The sequence below is a fragment of the Agelaius tricolor genome, unplaced genomic scaffold (genome assembly GCF_023055355.1).
Source record: "Agelaius tricolor isolate 1412-34295 unplaced genomic scaffold, bAgeTri1.0.p SCAF_71, whole genome shotgun sequence".
Classification (NCBI taxonomy): Eukaryota; Metazoa; Chordata; class Aves; order Passeriformes; family Icteridae; genus Agelaius; species Agelaius tricolor.
This window is the reverse complement of record NW_027269331.1, coordinates 1,112,507-1,133,165: the sequence shown is the minus strand read 5'-3', so window position 1 is coordinate 1,133,165 and position 20,659 is coordinate 1,112,507. Positions and strand designations below refer to the sequence as shown.

The 20,659-nt window shown below is 44.9% G+C and overlaps 1 protein-coding gene across 4 annotated transcripts in view; it reads right to left on the bottom strand.

The window, feature by feature from the left end:
* FAM168A (family with sequence similarity 168 member A) overlaps nucleotides 1–20,659 on the bottom strand; it is a 128,860-nt gene that overhangs the window by 76,308 nt on the left and 31,893 nt on the right. For 3 of the 4 annotated variants that reach the window (XR_011677018.1, XM_071417939.1, XM_071417940.1), the window contains exon 2: nucleotides 13,807–13,890. The exons of the other annotated variant lie outside the window; for it this stretch is intronic. The gene's annotated coding sequence lies outside the window, so the exon portion shown is untranslated. The remainder of the gene's footprint in view (nucleotides 1–13,806; nucleotides 13,891–20,659) is intronic. 4 annotated transcript variants of the gene reach the window in all.

Here is a 20,659-nt window from a genome sequence, read left to right as displayed (position 1 = left end):
GTCACCCAAAGATGCTCTGAACACATTGCCAGGTTTGGACACAGCAAGAGGACAAGGAAAGATACAGAATCCCAGAATTTGGGTTGGGAGGGCCTCAGAGTTCATCCAGCGCCACCCCTGCCATGGCAGGGACACCTTCTACTATCCCAGGTTGCTCCAAACCCTGTCCAGCCTGGCCTTGGGCACTGCCAGGGATCCAGGGGCAGCCACAGCTCCTCTGGGCACCCTGTGCCAGGGCCTGCCCACCCTCACAGGAAAGAATTTGTTCCCAGTATGTGGTTAGAATCCACCCTCTATCAGGATAAGTGATTTACTTTCCTTTTCTCACCTCGGTCAATAATCACTGCAAATTCAGAGATACACAAGTCAAAAGTTCTTGTTCACAGCATTGGAACCACATTAAAAATATCCATAAACCTAAAGCAAAACTCAAAGGAAATAACAGAGATCTGCCTTGAAAATGAAAGAAATTTGGCTATTCCTAAATGATAGGAAGAGGCCACGGAGATGCTCTGAAGGCTGGAGCCAGGCTGGGAGAGCTGGGGGTGCTCACCTGGAGAGGAGAAGGCTCCAGGGAGAGCTCAGAGCCCTTGCAGGGCCTGAAGGGGCTCCAGGAGAGCTGCAGAGGGACTGGGGACAAGAGAGGGAGGGACAGCACACAGGGAATGGCTCCCACTGCCAGAGGGCAGGCATGGATGGGAGATTGAGCCATGGAGTCTCAACCCACACTGAGAGCCTCAGAACAGCCCCTCAACACTTGGCCCCTCTGGCTCCCTGCTTTCCTTGGATCCATGGAGCTGTTTGGGCTCAATGAGCAATCAGAGTATGAGAAAACAGATGGCTCTATTAACTTCTTGCGAAGTGTCATTTTGACACAAGCCAGGTCATGTCACAACTAAATGGCTCCAGAGTAACTGCTTTCAGGAGCCTTGGAATAGAGGGATGAAATTTTTCAGGCAGCAGAGTCCAAGATGGTCAGTGAGACTGCACCAATTCAGCTTCCATCAGATTTTGTAATTTACAGCAGAGTTGACCATTCCTCACCATCAGGATCACAGAATCATGCACAGATTTGGGTTGGAAGGGATCTTTTCAAGGTATCTAATGACTGCAGAAAAGATGCACAATGGGTAAAGTATTTATATGCTCTGTGTGTCTACTTTCTTTTCATTTTTTATTCAAAATCCCAAAGTTTTTCCACTTATGGGCCTTTGGGACGACTAGATAGTTGTACTGCTCCTGAGCTTATCCAGACAAACTTTCAGCAACTCTGAGGGCAGGAACTCCAGTGTACAATTAATCCAGTGGTGCTACAATTAATTCTCATTCTCTTCACAGTGATCTTGGTTCAGAGCAGCAAAACAAGACCAGAACATACCCAATCAGCCAACTGCACCACTTAGGAGTTCCCTGGCCCAGAAATCAGCCACAATTTGAGGAGGGGCTCGTGGCTGTCATGGCTTTGCTGGAATTCACTGGCCCCTCAGATGTCTACATCATATCCAAGGCACCCTGGAGAGGGTAAAACTGCTTCACTGAGGAGCCAGTTTGGGACAGCTGCAGGAGCTCCCCTATTCCAGAAGCGCTCCAGTGCTTTGAGCAGCACAAACAGCTGATGTTTCCTGGGATGAGACCAGTTGGGATGACCAGTAAACACTGTCCCTTTCAACTGCTGCCAACATGTGTTTCACTGTCCCCTTCTGAATCAAGCAGCACAACCTGAACTTCCAGCAACACGAAACACATGGGGGAATTTTCCGCTGGATTTTATGTCCGGCACTGGCCACGTCACACAAAGGAGCAGAAAAACAGACAGCACTGCCCAAATCCATCCTTCATTCACTCATCCATAGAAGGGCACCGTGAACTCATGGCTCATTTCAAAGCCAAAGCTGCTCTTTAGAATTCAGATGAGAATCTGGCAAACACCCCTTTTTCCAAAGCATGAATCCTATTTTTCCACTGCAGGCTCATCATAGATAGGGCCAGCTGGGGGAGAGGTGATTATTTTTTTTTTCTGAAAGACGGGACTTCCATTCTATGCAAATTAATGTTTAAAATACAGTTTTAGGCTGGAGTCTGCATGTTAGTGATGCCACCTCAGAGAATGTTCCTTCCCAACCTGTCACCACCAGGTGAGTTCTGGCAGGTCATTTAAAGCAGAACTAGAAGAAAATTGGATTCTTTAACCTGAATTTAATATTCATAATTAGGTTTTAACTTCAAAACCAGTTAAATATGAAAACCAATTTTAAAATGTAATTCCAAGAACATATTTACTTATGGCTTTTGAGCTATTCCAAGGCCAGAGTTGGCTGGGTACCTATACCAGGAGCATATCCTACAGGGTATTTACCAAGAAATTCCAGGGGATTTCTAGTTATTAAAGAAAGACCATCTGACCTGACAACTCCCTTTTCAAAGGCTTCCTGAAACACAGGTGAAAGAGCTGGGAATTACTGGGGGACAGGGATTTAGCACTGGTAGAGTTACAAAAGGCATCCCAACATCCCGGGGTTCAGCATCCAACCGGCAACTTTTGCCAGCCCCAAATAAAAATAACAATACAGCAGCAACCCCATGAGTGGCACAGTGTCTTCCTCACTTATTCTCACCACAGGCACCCCAAAAAAGAGGGATTTTCAGGCTAAGTCAGAACACGCAGTCGAGCAGCTTAAGGCACTTCATATTCTCAGGTTTTTTTCCCCAGCTTCCAGCAGATTTCTCTCATTTTGCCCTCCCCAGCCAAGAACAGCAAATGGAAATCTGCTCCACATCCCTGTGAGATAATGATCTAATACAAGTGGAAAGTATTTCCTTATACCAGGAGAAAACAGCCATCAACAAGACAAAGAGGTGGAATTGCTCATTCCTAAGTGTTTCCGGATGAGTAGGAAAAAGAAAAAAAATATGTTCTGGCTCTCCCTGGAACAGATCTGAAAGATCTCACTTCTCCTACATCTCAGAATCAAACAAACTGCCACCAAAAGCCCCACGTGGTGCTCCTAACGTGGGAATACTGTACATTCCCTGCTTTATTTTGGGATTTCTGATGTGTTTTTCCAATAGCAAGAGCTGTGTTTACCGTGAGGACTCCGAGGGCTGAGCATGCCGTCAGTCATCTGGAAATTCTGCAAACAAACAGCACTTCAGCTCTTCCCTGCCAAGAATAAAATCTTATTTGGGACAGGGAAAAAGCCAGTGTTCTCTAAAGTGAGTAGGGTGACATAGAAATTTGCATCTGTTCACAGGAGGGTTTAAAATATGGATCATTTCATGTAAGAAGAGTCCAAAGGTGGGGAAATTAAAGGCAACAGCCTCTGCCTGTGGTCTGCTTGAGGAATGAGAGAGAACCTCCAAAAAATGGGGGAACAGGAGAGCAGGGAGGAGGATGCTCAGTGAAAAACAAAGTCATGGGAAGCAAATGAGTCAAAATCCAAACCACGAAGAGCTTAAACAAAACTACAGAGCACCTTAAACAAGCTAGAAAGTAAAAATAGCACATACAGATCTGCTCCGTGTTTATTCTAAGAATGGAAAGATTGGGAATTTCCAGAGAACTCCATGAGGGAAGAGAAAGCAAATATATGGTGAAGTCAATAGAATCAAATATTGTTTACTTTAAAAGTCAGGGGAAACTCAGAATGCCCTGTCCATGATGTGTTTGAAAATCCTTTATCACATTCAAATCTCTCACTATGGAACAGCACAAGACTTGTCCTTATCTTTAACAAGTGTCCTAAGGATTATCATGGAATTAGCCAATGTCTCCTCTCCCATGAAGCAAAGTGGCTGGAATGCTGCAGTGCCCTCAGTCAGATAAACAGACACAGCATGGGAAGCAAAATAACTCAGCCCAAATCCTTCAATTGTGGCTAAAGAGTCCAGGACTGGGGAATAAACCACCTCAAAAAGCTGCTTACAAAAGCCTCAGCGAGACACTATTAAAAAATTAAAGTTGTAGGACAATAGGAAAAGGGAATGTTATGGATTAGGGAGTAGTTAAGCAATAGGAAACAGCCTGTATTAAACATGGGATTGTCAGACTTCCAAAAGGATGACAGCAAGGTGCTCCCAGAGCCTTTGCAGGGACCAGCAGTGGAAACTGGGAAAGAGACAGAAGAGACAAAGCAATGTTTGTGGAGATTAAATTATTCATAATAGTCATAATTAAGTTGGGAGATTCAGAGAGCCCTGAGAGAAGTGCAGAGAGCAAAATCATCTGCTGAGACATGCAAGGTAACGTGTGTGTGCTGAATAAAACAATAAATCCTGCTCCTATTGCAGTGGCTGATGTTTTAGAAAGATCCCCTAGAGGCAATTTTTGGCTATCCAAAAATCACTTATAATGGAGCTTCTGAAATGCTTGATTGAATGCTGTAATATTTCTATCCATGCAATGAAAATGAAATTGCCAAATGATTAAAAAATGCATTAAATGCTGCATTTCTTTTTCTTGATTCCAGTGCCTAAAGAGGCTCCAAGAGAGCTGGAGAGGGAACTGGGACAAGGGATGGAGGGACAGGACCAGGGGCAATGGCCTCCCATTACCAGAGGGCAGGGATAGGCTGGATATTGGGAAGGAATTGTTCCCTGGCACTGGTGCCCAGAGCAGCTGTGGCTGCCCCTGGGTCCCTGGCAGTGCCCAGGCCAGGCTGGACAGGGATTGAAGCAGCCTGGGACAGTGGAAGGTGTCCCTGGCAGAAGTTCTGTCCAGGTGGAACTTCCTGGGCTTCAGTTCCTGCCCTTTCCTCTGGTGCCATTGATGGAGCAGGTGTGGGACACCCTTTCCCAGATGCACCTTTACATTTTAATTCCCACTGCTTTAAATTCATCAGCCTGCAAAAATATTCAAGAGCCACTAAAACTCATTTGTGTCTGTTCTGAGGCTGACCCTCATTTGTGAGCCACGGCAGAGCAACACAAAAATGGGATCATAAACCTGGCATTTGGGTTTTCTTTTTTTAAACCACACCTATTTCACAGGTGGGACTGGAAAAGGATAAAGAAATTGGCACAAAAGATGACAATGGTGAGGAGAACTGAAGGTTCAGCTCTGTGTGTGGCCTTCTGAGGAAAAAGCAGAATCAAAGGAGCAGACAAGAGGAGGAACTCTATAAAAACACACACACAGGGGAAGGCAGAGCCACAGGGAATCCTGCAATGCTCTCCCTGCACTGGTAGCAAGCCCTGGAGCAGGGGGATGAGAACAAGGACAATGTAAGTGTAAGGGTGATTTTCTCCTCTCATTTTACCAACAGATACTCCTACTACAACTGATAATTTAGTTAAATTATCAGGAGAACACTGCCCACTCTGCTCACATTATTGCCCATCCCCATGACTCAGTGAGGTGTTGAAGGCAGCACGTTACAACAATTCCTCTAAGCAGGATTTGACTGATAACCTCCCATGGCCAAGGAATTCCAATTTTTTTTTAAAAATCAACACTAGCACTACTTAATTCCTACATGGCATTCAGCTGGGATCCTGCAGACACAAAACCTTCATAAAACAAAAAGCTTTCTTTTTCCCCAATGAATTATTTTAAGGTTGTGAAAGGAAATTTTTTTCCTCGTAAAGCAAGTTGTCTTTTTGTTTGAGGAAAAAGAATACACATTTCCTCTTGTGTAGAAGATATTCTGATTGCATTACAGAGATCCTGCTGATGCACTTGCAGTGCCAAATAACCCTCAGGAAAATGAATTTTTCAAACAATAAAATATATGGATTTACAGTTGAGAACACCCACACCCACTCTGTAATCCCCAGGGCTGAACCCAACAAATTCCTAGGCTAGTTAGTGAGCTCACATGCAGGAATGCAATGCCAGGGATGCAGTCAGGATGTGTTTTATCAGCTCAGGGGCTCTGACAACAATGCAGCGCCCTGGCAGAGCGCCGTGAATTCCACTGAAGGCTCTGCAGCCAGGCTGGAGCTGCACGTGGCAAATGGAGCAATGATTCCCAACTGAACTGCAGGGAGATGCTCTGGCAGGCCAGGAGCACCACGGGGATGGGGAGCTGCCATTCCTGCACTCTGGCAGCTGGGGGAAGGCAGCCTGAGGGTGTGCTGTGACATTCTGGGGTCATTGTTCCACCCCAAGAAGAGCAGAAATGGAGAGGAGCAGTAACGGTGAATAAACTGCTGTGGTCTTCCCATGCAGCACAGCTACACACAATTACTGTCCCCAGCCTGCAAACTCTCTGCCTGTAATCCTTTCTAAACTAACAGGAGGATTGGCTTCTCATTCCAAAATCCCACTTTATTTCAACGTTAAATGCAAAATGTTTAGGGGCTCCAGCCCGAGTCCACCAGGGGAACCAAAGCTATCAGCTGGTAAATCCCCATCCAAGCTTTAATGAACTGGCAAAATAATCTTGAGCAGTACCTGGGACCAACAGCAAACCCCTTTACTGCTGACTTCTGATGAATAATCAGCCCTTTTCCAGGCACTTTTGCTGAAGAAACACCTTTCAAACCTGACCTACTCAAAGACAAGGCAACAGCAGCTCCACAAATGTAGAGTGCTGCTTGTTTCCATAGAATCCCACAGTGGTTTGGGTTGGAAGGGGCTTTAAAGCCCATCTCATTCCCATCCCCTCCCATGAACAGGGACACCTTCCACTAATACAGGCTGAAAGAGATTTTAAAGATATTTTAAATGCCTAGAGAAGAGCCTAGAGAAGAAACAAGGAACTTTATTTTTAGGTGGCCTCACAAGTTATAAGTAATTAATTATCCCCCAGTTGCCATAGCCCTCAGCCCAAGACACCTTCCATGGATGAATGACTTTTAGGGAGAGAATCCTGGACAGAAATCCTGCTGATAAGGCCTCACATAAATATAGAACGAACTGAAAAGTGCAGTTACTGACTACCAGCCCCGTTCTGCTTTTTGAACTTTGCAATCTTGACATTAAAGATGTCTTATTTTTAACTTGAAATGACACACTCAGCTGTATAGAACACACAAAACACAACCATTCTCCTTGTTCCCAGCTGTGACAGGCAGAAAGACTGACAGACAGGCACAGGGAGCACACTGAAGTGCCAAGGAATTTTCAGCCACAGTGTCCTGACAGGAGAGGGCAGCTGGGGGAGTCAGACTCTGCTCCCAGGGAAAATTTCCTCCCCCAAAAGGGTTGTAAGGAACTCCGAAATGAGAAAGAACTTGGGGCAGAAAGAATTTGTGAATTTTCCCTGCTATCAATTTGTCTTCAGTTTTCCTAATTTTTTTGTACCTAACCTCTCCATTACACAACCAGACCACATCCAAGGCTAAACAGGATCCTAATGATCTCCCATTAGCTAAACTTCCCAGCAGAACACTTCCAAAGAAAGAAGAGGTCAAAGCCTGACATCACCAGAAGGAGAATTTCAAAGGACCAGGAAACCAGATGAATTGTTACTTTTCCTACTCCAAATCTGTAGCTTGTAAGGACCCACTCCCCCATGGAAAAGCTGCAAAATGTTGACCCAAAGAAAGACATTAAATAACCATCAAAGAAATATAAAAGTTTAAGAACAGCTGCTGTGTAATATCTCCTGGCTGGATAGAGCATGAATATGGGGAAAAAAGAGATTTTAAATGCTTGGTCTGTACAGCAGCAAGAACTCACTCACCCTGTTTCACTGACTGCTCCAAAGGGGCACAGACCACCTACTCCCAAATTGGACACATCCATCCCAAATTGTATGGGGGATTTCACCCACTGAGCAATGGCAGATTAGGAGGCTTTGAGGACAATTGTGTGGGATGAAAGGGAGAGAGGGGGAACCCTCAGCCTTGAATGAGCACATGGAACACCAACGTCTAGACCGTGCTGACACCTTTGTCTTTGGGAAGAGGGATTAGGGAAGCAATCTGGCTGTGCTGTCCCTTGTTTGATATGAAACCAGAAGACACTTTGGGCTAAAGGCCTGGCCCTGCTCCAAAAACCACTTTATTATGAAGGAGCTGAAGAAAAGGAGGTCTGTAAGAGTGAGAGTGAGGTTTCTGCCTGGCAGTCACAGCAATTAAATGAGATGCCTTGATGAGGAGGAAAAAACCATCTGAATAAAAGCCAACGCCTCAAAAGAACAGGAGAAAGTAATTTGAAGAGTAGGTCAAGCCTCCTGAGGGGATTACCTTTCCAGTTTGAGACTTAATGCTGCAGACATGCTTGGAAAAGCTGGCCACTGAGATCCTGCTGATCCCACAGATCACCCTGCAATGTCTGGATGCTCCAGCACAAGTCAAGTGTTAAAAGGGAATGTGGAAAACTGTGTAAGTTGGGATCAAAACTGGCAGAACTAGAAGGTTCCTTCTCTTCCTTCCACCCTCCCTTCCTTCCTCACTATGAGATTGCTGGGTTAAAATGTGTCTCATCAAACCCCAGATCACATAAGAAACTTGAAAGATCCACTTCAAAGAGCTACTTTGGCAAACAAAGCATTTAGGTCAATTTAATGCTTCTCCTACTGGAAAGAACCACTTCCTTCAATGGGAAAGGAAAACAAATAATGGAGAGACAAAGCTGGGAACATTTGTGGCAGCTGGGAATAACCAAGCCCAGGCTGTTGCTGTGAAGAGATGGGGAGCTCCCACTTCCCTGGCAGTTCCAGTGCTTCCAACATGATGGACTTCTCTCCAAGGATGTGCTGACTGAGAGTGAAAAACTAAAGAGCAGCTCAAAGGCTTTCACTCTTACCCGAAAATCCATCTGCCAAACATGGCAGAAACTGGAAACTCACTGCCCCAAGGACTTGGATGGTTCAGGGAAGGGAATACAGCTCTTAAATACCTCCGTGCCTCCAAAGACATTTGTCATTTCATATCTGTGCTGCTGGTAGGAACCAGTTTTTGCTAAAAATGCATTTTAAAGGCAGTTCCCATCTCCCTGAATATCCAGAGGATATTTCCAGTTCAATACTCCCAAGTCCTACAGTACCACCATCATCTGTCCAGGCGTGCAGGGAGAAGGAAGGGAGAAGGAACCTTCTAGTTGTGCCAGGAAATTAAGGCAGAGCTGGAGGATCCAACTGCTGGCTCCTTAAGGACAAGTTGGGATGGAAGCCCAATCCAACCTTCTTTTTATGGAGCAGTTAATGTGATAATATCTAAGAGAGAAGGAAACCTTATACAGACAGAGGGAAATCTTAATTCTCAAACAGACCAGAGGCAATTACCAAAATTATAGCAATGGAATTATTTTTTTGCAGTCAAGCATAATTATGGAAAGTCTATTGGAAAGAAAGCTTAGGCTATGATTTGCATTTCAATTAATTTTCAAACTTTTGTGTGGAGAATTGATGGCCAGAATTGAGAAGTACAGGAACTACCAGACACTGAAATACACTCATCAATATAATATAGGATTTCCAAGGATGCAACTCAGACAATGTTCCAGCGTTTAGGGCTTTTTGGTTTTTTTCCAGTTAGCCTGTAGAAAATGGATAAAGATGTAGAGGGAGAGAAAAAACCACCAGTGCTACCACCTGGCTCTGCTGGGTGGTGCAGCAGGATGAGAGGCAATGGGAAGAAACTGGAATGAAGGAAGTTCCTCCTGAAGGGGAGGAAGAACTTTCCTGTGAGGTGGCCATGCACTGGAACAGGCTGCCCAGAGGGGTGTGGAGTCTCCTTCCCTGGGGATAGCCAAAACCCACAATCCCAAGGATGGTGGACACAGTGCTGGGTTACCTGCTCTTGGGATCCTCCTTGAGCAGTGAGGTTGGACTGGATGACCCTTGTGTCCCTTCCAAGCCCAGCCATGCTGGGATTCTGGGATTCACATGCAGCTGAATGGGCAGATCCAAGGCTCCTGAGAATATTTTCCTTCCTGAGGTTTACCAACAGTGCCCAGAGCTCACAGCAAACCCTCAGGATATCCTTCCTGCCAATCTGACAATCCCAAGTCATCACTTCCACATGTTAAAAAGGAACATTTCTGTATTAAACTATCTGCAAAGTTCTGCCCAACTGCCTTACAACTTTATTGATTATAATTGGCTCTTCCTCCTTCAGCCCAAGAATTTCACACAAAATTCCAATTATACAATCCAGCATGAGACAGCCAGAGATACAGACCCTCTAACAAGCTTAGGCAAAAATCAAAGGGCTAAATCAAAAACTGGCTCACACCAAGTCTATTCTTTGTGCAGTCAAGCAAGACTAATTAATGCTTTTAATGGCAGTTTACCCCTTTTGGAGCCATAAATCAGAGCAGGCAGCTTTTCTGAATTAACAAAAGAATCTGTGAAAGGTGTAGCTCATTAAGCACACTCCCAAATTCAAATGCACTTAATCAGAACCAGGTACATTGAGCAGGACTGCAGTCCAGGAGCAGAGTAATCTGCAGGCTGTACACAGGGAACATTCATTCATCAACACAAACAAGGCTGGCACGCTGGGAAGAGGGGCTGAATTATACATCTGAGAGAAAGGCCCCTGCTTCCAGCACGGCTTTTGTGAGGGCAGGAATGTGGAGAACACTGCAGGAAGGCGCTGTGGAAAGGTGGGGGGGACAGGGAGGGTGTTTCCCAGAAGCTCACCTCAGCCACAGAGCCCTTGAACAGAGCACACTGCTGCTGCTGAGCTGCTGGAGCAGATCCAGACAGGGCACCACGGGGATCAGAGGGATGGGGCAGCTCTGCTGGGAGAATTGGGAGTGTTCAGCCTGGAAAAGAGAAGCTTTGGGGTGACCTAATGGGGACCTTCCAGGACCTGAAGGGAACCTGAAGGGAAAGATGGAGACAGACACTTTACTAATTGACAGAGAGCTTTAGACTGGATCACAGGAAGAAATCCTTCCCTGGGAGGGTGGGGAAGCCCTGAGAAGCTGTGGCTGCCCCATCCCTGGGAGTATTCCAGGCCAGGTTGGAGCAACATGGGACAGTGGAAGGTGTCCTGGTGGCACTGGATGGGCTTTGAGGTCCATTCCAACCCAGGCCATTTGGGAATTCTATGATGTACCTAGAGATGCTGTAAGAGATCACATAGGGAAACTTCCTCCTTGTATAAGGTGATGAATTATAAAGATTAATGACCCAGCATTTCACCCTAGGTAACGCTCTTGCAAATACTTTTCTGAGTCAGATCCACTCCTCTAAAAAGTCCCCTTTTAAAATGTTTTTGCCACAGTTTCTTCCCACTATCCCATCCATGCCTGCCCTCTGGCAGTGGGAGCCATTCCCTGTGTGCTGTCCCTCCATGCCTTGTCCCCAGTCCCTCTGCAGCTCTCCTGGAGCCCCTTCAGGCCCTGCAAGGGCTCTGAGCTCTCCCTGGAGCCTTCTCCTCTCCAGGTGAGCACCCCCAGCTCTCTCCAGCCCTGCAGCAGCTCTGGGGCCTCCTCTGGGCTCTCTCCAGCAGCTCCAGGTGCTGCTGATGTTGGGGGCCCCAGAGCTGGATGCAGCACACAACTTGGCTTGACAGAAATCATCTTCCATATCACATGTTGTCTGAAAGGAATTTTGCTCTCCAAAACAGAGCTGGCAATGCAGGAAAACTTCAGATCTGTGAACAAAAGGATTAGCTCCTGCTCTAAAAAAATTCACTAAATGATGCTCCCAACAGCATCAAAGTGTCCAAGAGCTGCTTGCAAAATGCTCTGGATTCAGTGCATTCCCAGCCCAGTGAAGACCCCACCAAACTGGCAGAAATGCTCAGGAGACTTAAAGTCCAGAAATTTTCCACATGAGTTCAGAAACGTTGAGGAGCAGAAGTATGAAGTCCAGGCCCAGTTCCAAATTCCACTCACACACACTGGATAAAAACCAGCCTAATGTAAAAGCACATTTAAAAATATTTACATCAAACCAAACCATTACAGAGATAAGAGAGGTATTTATAGAAACACATGGATTTTATAGACACACCGTGTTTAACTATTCAATTGCTGGAATTTCAATTAGCATGTGGGGGAGTGGGGTATTTCCCAAGCAGGAAACAACCTAAGTAAGCTAAGACATGGAGCACTCACACATTCAAGTTTAACTCCATTTCCTCCACCTTTTGATTCCTGAATGAACACTGTGTCTAACAGGGAGGGGTTCAACTCAAGATAAAGTCACCCAAAAGTAAATATTTGCTGGAGATCTCCAGCAGGACAATCACAGCCTGGAGAGCAACCTCGATCTGCTTGGACAGCCAAAGCTCCACAGGCTCCATCAATTCCACTCCTGAGCTTCAAATTTCTTCATCTGGAGCTGGATTGGACCAGGAGCCCTTGGAGCAGGAGCTTTCTTATGCAAAGCCAACACTCCACATATTCCCACTTAAAACACAATCTAGTTCTCTGGATCTCCCACCCATCACTTCCAGTCTTACTTTGTGTCCCTTCTCCCATCTCACCAGCCACCAAACCCACCCTTGGCTTTGCCTCTCCCCTTCCACAGCTCTGGAGTTTTGCTTCTCAGATCCCAAAAAGGCTGCACAGCCCAAACTGGGGAACCATACAGAAAAAAGGGATAGGAGCAGCTTCAAAGTCCTCTTTTTTTAAAAAAAAATATCCTTTTTTCTAGCATGAAGAGGGGAAAAGGGGAAGCAGGAGATGGACAAGGGATCATCACTATTCTGCTTCAAACAAGGAAAAGCTTTTCTGAAATCCTTGGCATTTTCTGTCCCATCCCACCTAAGCAGGGGTAGCAGGAGAGGAAGAAATACCCACATTTTGTCTGTATCTATAAAGGAGGCATTGATTTAGGGCAGCTTTTCCCAAAGCAGGGCTGGAGTGCTAAATTATTGTGAGGATAAGGGTCAGAGCGTGCCCAAAGGTTTGATCCCAACGCAGTGCAGCAGACCCAAGAGCAGCTGACATTTAAAGTTCATGTCATTAAGTGAGCAGCAAAACATAAAATGGAAAAAAAACATAGAGTCAAGCCTGGTTTTTCCATATTCCTGCACAAGAACAGCTGGATGGGGTCAGACAGACACTTCAGCCATCCCTGTGTCTTCTCTGCCCAACGGGGAAGTGTGAATCCCTAAGGGAAAAATGAAGGGCAGGCACACAGGGACATTTTCCCAGCATACTTTCCAGAGGGATTTCCTGAGGAGATATGTTCCTGTTTCACAGCTCTTGTAGATCATGCTGTCCCACTGTTATAACATATTAAATTCTCTTACACACATATATATATAAATATATAAAAAAATATATGTACATGCTCAAAAGGCTTGACCTGCTCAGGTCTCATCACGCTGGGCTCTATAAACCAAAATAAGGAGTTAAGACAGAAAGTGCTCCAACCAAGTGACACTGCAAAGTTTCTATTTGAAAACATTGTTTCCGGCTTTCTTCTCCCAAGAAATAGAAACTATTAGAAAACAATTTGCCTGTCTCCAGGCAAATGACAGAAGTTTATATCAGGAATGGTGTCTGTGCCAACCCGGGGATTTTGACCCAGCTAATGAACACAAGTCTCCTTTTTAATATAGAACAAAAATGTATTACTTACTAGGAAGATATTAAAACTAATAAACACTAAAAAAAGAACCCCTCTCACAATTCTTTATGGGAGCAGCACATAAGTACTGTGTGTTTTACTCAGGCTGCTGAAGACCTGATGTTTATTAACTTTGTAAATCAACACAATAAAACACACCAGGCACAGAGCGTTGCTGGAGCTTCAGCTTATGCATTTCTTGACCCAGAAATCACTTCTTATTTGAAAATGTAAAGTCTTCTGTAGCAAAGTGAAAGAAGAGTATCAAACAGCAACAGCTGCAATCTCCACAGCATCCAAGGCTTTCCTGTGTGGAGGGAGCAGGGAAAGGGTTTTGGGAGGAGCAGCTAAAACTGAAGGGCACAAAGACAGGAAGAATTGGTACCTCTTGGATACGAGCTTCCTTGGGATGGAGATAATCCGGAGAGGAGTGTGCCTGGGCTGGGAGTCTTCACAGCATTCCAGAGCTCTGCAGCAGCAAGAGAGAGAGAGAGAGAGAGAGAGGAAAAACACCCGTGAGGCTCTGTGGAAAACCTGCTGGAAGAAAACACGGCTCTTCCCAGCTCAGAGTGGGCTTCACCTCCACTGGAGCAGAAGGAGAAATGGGACATGTAAGAAATGCAGGCAAAAAAAGGAGGAGCGCTGGAGCCGCAGGGTACGAGGAGAGGGAAGGGACACCAGAGCTGGCAATAAGACCAAGGCCTTCCCAGCTTCCCAGAGGGAGAAAACAAAGTCCAAGCTTTCATTTAAAAACTTGTTTACCAGCTATTTGTCAGGATTTGGGACTAAACAGGTTTTAGCCTGAGTTTTACATGTTACTCCTACATCCTCCCTTCCCAGCTGACACAAAAGCTCCGAGAACTGAAAATGAAATCCCTCAAAATGAAGTGCAGCACCCAAAAAAAGCTCTCGAGGCACTCCACATGCTTTATGCATTATAGGGAGGAACAGAAACCCTACTGTTCCCAAAGCAGGACCAGCTCCTCGGAACAGTTGTTTATTTTAATCAACCCAGTACCAAAAGGTTTACATTAAATATTTTTTCATGGTTTCTAACCACTGATCCTGTATTAGTTTACATTCACTCAAAAAACACTCTGGGGGAGAAAGCAGGAGGCAGAAAACATTGAATCCAGTAAAACAACTGAGGTTTTTTTAGGGAGTGCTGGTACATCCCACCTTTCCCTGTAGAATTGCACCACCAGACCCTTCCAGGCATCTAATGAAACAGCATGAATTTGTAAATGAACAGAAAACAGTAAAATCTTCTTTTTTACTGAATCTTTCTTCTTCCTGCCTCCTGCAGGAAGCCACCACCTGCCATCAGAGATGGCATCCTTGGAAAGAAGTCAAAACCCACCCTGCTGATGCTCCAATGGCCCAATAATCCAAACTCTGGTGCTAGCAGGAGCATGAGCACACTCAGGAAAAGAGGTCAGGAACATCTCCACCTGTTGTTTCTAAGGGTGCTTGACTTCAGTATTTCTACATTATAAGAAGCATATTCATTGCATGGAATTTAATTCTGGTTTCAGGCTTTTTGACTTGTTTTTATGGCCCTTCAATTCAGAGATAGAGCCCTAAAATATCTTCAGGAGAGAGAGGAAAGTGTAAGTGAATTTCAGCAGAGACAAGGACTTGACAAATCTCATCCCATCAAGCTCTGCAGTGGCAAATTAGTCTTTCTCAGAGCACATTCTGTACTCAAAGTAGCCTCAGTACTTCAGGAGGTACCAAATATAACACAGCCCCATTTTAACTTCCTTCCAGGAATACACACTCTCATTTATTAAGAAGACGTGGGCTGCAGCTCCACTTCCAACAGCTTCAGTAACATTTTGTAAAATTAAACAAATTACTCCTTTTGTGGCAAAAGAGAAGCTGAAAATAAGTGTTCAAGCAAATGGGGGAGAAAAGCACCTCCCTCACATCTTCCTCCCCCCTTGGATTTCGGGAAAGCAAGCCTTGCCTGCTGCACCAGGCTCAGCATCAACCACAGGATCACCAACCACTCCTTTGCTGCTTTCACACCTCAATCCCCACACCTTTACCATTATTATTTCATTTCAGAGCTGCTCTGATACCTCAGTTTGCCCCAAGTCCCCATTTTTGGGACATTTCCACATCCTCGTGTGTGTATAAACCAAGGAAGTCCATAGCTCTTGCTGACAAGCACTAAAGGTGAGTGTGCAATGGTGCTGAACATCCAGAGGGTTTCCAGGATTTGGCAGGAGGACAGCACTGCCACAACCTTTAATGCTGAGGGATTCTCCAAACATTCCCCCTTTTGTTCAGCTCTGGCTGCTACAGAGAGGGAGAAGAACAGTGCCCACCTCTCATTAACCTTGGTGCTGCATCTTTCTTTAGCTGTAACACCATCAATACCTGCTTGCATTGTGCTGCCACTCAGCAGATTAACCCTTTTTTGGGGTTTTTTGGCTCCTTTTCTGTCTTTTCCTGACCAGAAGTCAAAATGATTCAGTTCAGAGGGAGTGGATGCTGCTGCTGCAGAGAGAAGCTGTGAAAAGCTGCAGAGAAGGAGGCTCTCCAGCTGCCAGCACACATCCCTGCCCTCTGCCACTGCTCAAAAACCAGCAGGGAACAGGCAGGATTGACCAAATTTGGATGTATTTGCAGAAAAACAATCAGTCCCAATCAGTGTCTTTGAGTGGAAGTGCACAGACACTCATTAAAGAAGGAGAAAAAGCAAATGAATTTGTGAGAAGGTAAGCCTTTGGAAAATCTAGGGAAATAGCACAGTGCTGAGAGGTCCTGTTGGCACAGCCCTGTTCATCAAGAGTGTGATCTGGGATTTAGTCAGGGAAAACTTTAGGAACACAGCAAAAAACAGCCCTGCCTGCCTGTGGGGCAGCCTGTGCCAGGGCCTCAGCACCCTCACAGCCAAGAATTCCTTCCCAATATCCCACCTAACCCTGCCCTCTGGCACTGGGACACCACTCCCTGTGTCCTGGCACTACAAGCTCCCATAAAAAGTCCCTCTCCATCCCTCTTATCAAGTTAAGCAAAGATACCAAAGCAGGTTCCTGCAGCCCAGAATTCCTCCTTCCATTCCCACTTTCTTCTTACTATGAAAGAGATTAAATCCCTTAATATTTCCTAAGATTACTGCAACTACTAAGTAGGGAAGCTCCTTCCCTAATATCTTCGTCAACTCCATGTGCTATTTCAAGCAGCAAACAGGATTTTTAATTCTATCCTCCCTCCTATGCCCCAATTTAGTTTTCTTCTTTTGTTTTAGTAGCTACACTTCAGTGATGATCTTATTATTCTTCTGTATTTCTCTTTTAATCCATTATTTTCCTTCTTCTTTCCACAAAACTCCAGTGATGGGAGCTGGGTAGATGGATTATAAAATAGATTGAGTTAATTAGGATGTGGTGATTAAAACACCTGCTTTGGTGGATTGCAGGGGGCTCTGATAAAATAGTGGTAGCATAAAAATGCACTCCACAACTGCTTATCAAATGAAGATAAAAACATTCAGCAAATGTCTGACATTCTGCAGGGTTAAATCCTATTCCATAACATTTTGGGTTTAGCCCTATGAGTAACCAAACCCCTCAAAATGGAAAAGGGAAAAGTTCCCCAAAAGTCAATGTTCACTTTCTTTACTGCCTGTTTTCAAGAATTTTCCCAAACTTGTTTTAGAATTTACTCTGGAATAATTATTTTCACTTGTGCAAGTTATATATTATAAGGCACCTCGGGGCTTCTAAGTCACAAATGACTTTGTAATGAAAACAAAACAATTTCATTATCTAAGATTATTGTTAATTGAAGGAAATATTGACTGTTCTACTGACAGCAGTCAACCTCCAGAAAGTGCAGCATTAAAATTTATATGCAGCCATTGTCTTAGAAATAAAAATAAAGCTTTCAGTGAGAGCAGCCTCAGTGTGGCCTTTTCCTCTATTTAAAAATAAAAATAATAAAATCAAAGCAAAACACTTCAACACAAGCCTTCCCTGCATTACAAAAGAGGGATTAATGAGAATCTATTTGGACACTGGGAAAAGCCCTGGCAGGTTCATTGTGAAGGTTAATTCAGACACCTTTACTCACACAGGGAATGGAATTAAAGAAACAGAATTTAAAGGCAATAGTGAAGGCTGCAGTGTTAAGCCATGAGCAAGGAGACACCACAGAGAGGATACCAGAGACGTTTGTCATGGAGCCTAATGCACTTAGGACCTAAATTGTGGAAGAATAGGGCAAAGTGTTAATAAATGTATACAAATTATCCAGAATGGATCTGAATTCCATTCTGCTCAGGGCACATTAAAAAAAAAATAAAATTAAAGATCCACCTGGAGCAACTGGAAGCAAAAACATCTGTGCAAATACCTAGGAGGAAATAAAGGCATGGAAAGAAATAATTTTGGAAGGCAGAGAACATTGCAGGAAACCACAGGGTCATTCCTGGCTGGAAGCACCTTCCTGTCTTTCCTCTCCTTAAAAACCGGCAGTTGCCGTGGAGCCATCAGGAGTGGCCCAGAGCTGTACTGAGACTTGGATGAGGGAAGGGATCCAGGTTAAAAATAACCTGGGCTTGCTGTTCCCTGATCTGGTTCACCAGCTGGCCCTGGGAGAGCTGGACCAGCAGAGCCCAGGGGAACAGGCAAAGGAGGAGGGAGGCTCCCAGGGACAGCTTCACCCTGGAGTCAGGAAATACAGGACACAGCCCGTGGAACCGGCATGGAGCAAGAGGGGCAGCACCAGCAGGAATTCACCCCTGGATTCCCCAAACACTGAGGATGCTCAGGAGGGAAAGGCTCCCAGGGCTGCCTCTGGCTCCTGAGCTCCCTCCTGCCAAAGACCCATGTCCAGCACTCAGCTGGTGGAAGAACTGGAATTGCTGGGAATCACCAGCAATGGCTTTGGCCAGTCAGGAGGGGAAGGAGTTTTTAAGGAAGAGGGTGAAGAGGGCCTGTGGTTCAGCAGCACCTTGCTCACATCCACCATGGGAAAACATCCCTCCAGGAAAACTCCATGGAACAACACACAATGACTCAACATCTCCAGGTGTGCAATGAGCTTCTAAAATTAGATGGTTCTTGAAACCCCAGAGTATTAAATATCCCAGGATCCTCCTTCATTTTTTACATGCAGGATCAAAGTGAGAACTCAAGAGGCAAGAAGAGTGAGGAAAGCCTTGAACTGGCAAAGTTGGGCATCATCCTTTCTCCAGGAACATCCTGTTGGCTCAGCCCCCAAGCAAGGCAAGTGACACACATCAGGGTTCTGAATGTCACCCCTGACCACACCTCCCTTTGACATCACTTCCACTGTATCCTCAAAATAACTTTCCCACTTGGAGGATGTCAGCAGAAGGCCAGAAGGGCAGAGCAAGCTTAGGAAAAGCAGCAAATCCCATCTGCTTTTTTACTTATTCACAGTTACTGATTAAAAAAAAAAAAAAAAAAAAAAAAAAAAAAGAGGAGTCTAATCCCCTGGAAAACTGGAGAGGTTGCTTTTGGAGCCAAAGAGCAGGAAAAGGACAACTGCTACTGAAATATCAGCACTGGGCTCCGTGCTCCTGTCAAGCCCTGGATTTTCAGGTGCTGAACTGGGAGTCAAGGCAGCAGCAGGATGGGTGGGTTCGAGATATTTAAGTCAGACACTCTAATCTGAACTCCTACCAGCAGATAAGAGAAACTTAAACAGAGTGAGAGCTGGTTTGCTTTTATATTTAGCTCTATTTAAAAGAGACTCATTTCTCTAAGGCCAGTCTTTCAAACATGCCAGTTTGCCAAGAAATATTGCTCTGCACCACATCTGCCAAAGTTTGTAATCCAGAAAAATACACACTGAAGACAAATGCCCTCATTCTTGATTTTCACTTCATTGTGTTTAGAAAAGCAAAGGGCAATAAATTCTAGCCTGGTTTAATAATCTACTTCAATTTACCCAGGCCATCTTTTGGGGAGGGCTTTTCTTCAATCTCCAAACTCAGAATAACTGGAATATCAGAATCATTCAGCTCAGTGCATTGCTGAATAGCAAGTTTGGGAACATAGATCCTACTGCTAATAGAGCACAGAAAATAAGCACTGAGAGCCCCTTCCAGTACCTAAAGGGGCTCTCTGGATCCTTCTCCTCTCCAGGTGAGCACCCCCAGCTCTCCCAGCCTGGCTCCAGCTCCGGGGCCTCCTCTGGGCTCTCTCCAGCAGCTCCAGGTGCTGCTGCTGCTGCTGTGTCCCCAGGGCTGGGGCAGCTCTGCAGGTGGGGTCTCACCTGAGCTCAGGGGCAGAGTCCCCTCTCTCAACCTGAATTCCAGGTTAAGAACAGCCCTTGATCCCTTCAGGATGTTTTTCTGCTGCAGCCGCACAAGGCAGCGTTGAAATCTTTTCTGCACCGTCCTCAATGGAAACATGACAACAAAATCAATTTGGAGATTGTTGTATTGACAGAGACACTTCCTGCTGGAGTTATTTCCATCTGAAAAATCAACTGAGCCACGCTGATGAAAACATTGTTTAAACTGTGATTCTGCAAGGAGACCTTGCAGCTCTAGAAAATTCACCCATTCCAGTTCTTGTGTATGCCTTGGGAAAAGGAGTCCTGGTCAAAAAAGGGCTTCACAAAACTGACTGGTCTTTTTTTATCTATCCATAAAGTTTCTCAAAGCAACAATTGACTATTTATCAGGTGTTTTGCCTTCCATTATACCCAAAGCACACACATTCTGCCATACCTGAGCAGCATCCCTGTGCTGAACCACACTTCATTAAGTACTTAATTGAGCGACTCAGACAGATTAGGTAGCAGTAAAAATTATTTTAAGGTGAGTAACTGCCTTTCCATAAAGGTGTTCCCAAAGTTCCCCACAATCTTTCAAGGCCTTTAATTACTTTCAATACCAAACTCACTTAAGAGCTTAAAAGCAATTAAAAATTAGTTAAGTCAACATTTCTTTCACTGGGGTTTATTAAGCACTTGTTTGAAGCAGTCCCAATCTCTCCTTCCTCTAGAAGTCATTGGCAATTTCTGTCACTGTAGACTTAATTTTTGTTCACTTAATTCCCTAGGCCACACAGGGACAGGTATTACAGTGCCGGTGGAAAACTCACCAAAATTTAGAGTAATATTCCCCAGTTTTTAAAGAGATCATAGTGGGGAGCCCCCCAACACTCAACTACATCACCTTCCTGAACACTGCACATGGATTATAAAAATTCCTGATAATATTAGAGCAAAATAACGAGCTTTCCTCCAGC